Here is a 941-nt window from a genome sequence, read left to right on the forward strand (position 1 = left end):
ATGGTTATTGGACAGATGTTTCGTCTCCGAGATGGCTATCATCGCAAGACTCATCACAACAAGTTTGAATATACCCATTATAACTTCCAATAATTATCAGGTAGTGACTTGTGTGAAGCAAAATATGTTACAATAACTTTTAAAACTTATTCCGAGCGATTATAGTTACTTGTGCACCGTTTCACTACAACATGTCTGTCTTTGTGGCAAATTATTGTTACGTTGGTGACGTTAATGGTTGTTTCCCAGTGGTAGATAAAATGCGAAAATAACGCATGCGCTAATCTAATAAATGTTTGTATACCAAAAGTTGAACTGTCAACAAACGATTAATAAAATGATAGCATATTTCGTAGCATATACATCTGTATATTGTTACAGTGGCTAATCGCAATTCTGACGATACTTATTATTTAGAGATTTTGAAATCGCTGAGAACTTAAATCAATAGAATACGTTCGAGTAATGTGGTATACCATGGCATAATTATACAATATAGTCTAATGCTCACAGGTGATTTCAATAGAAAAGGAATGGATTATCTAGCAATCTGAATTGGCTATCAGGTAAATGTTAGTCGATGCGGAAAATTCCTTACTGTTTGAGAAATTGAAATACAAGCATTCCTTCCGATTGCAATTTCAATCCTGATATTATTGTAAAACATTTTTCCTTAAGCACTACAAAAACTAATCTAACTTAGCACAATCTTAGACAAATAATAGCTATAAATTCTCACAGTACACATGGGGTGGTTTGTCCCTATGGATAAATGTGTTCATTTGTTTATACATATCACCATGATAAGTGGCTATAGCCACTTATCGTAAAAACACTTTAATATCATTTATGAAATACATAAATTCAAAGTGATCCTAAAAAATCATAATGCGGAGCATATTTATATTTTTATGAATATCCTACCAGCCGCCAATGATTAT

This window comes from Musca vetustissima, unplaced genomic scaffold (assembly GCF_032173495.1).
Source record: "Musca vetustissima isolate MV318-11 ecotype Yass unplaced genomic scaffold, APGP_CSIRO_Mvet_v1 utg7427, whole genome shotgun sequence".
Taxonomy (NCBI): domain Eukaryota; kingdom Metazoa; phylum Arthropoda; class Insecta; order Diptera; family Muscidae; genus Musca; species Musca vetustissima.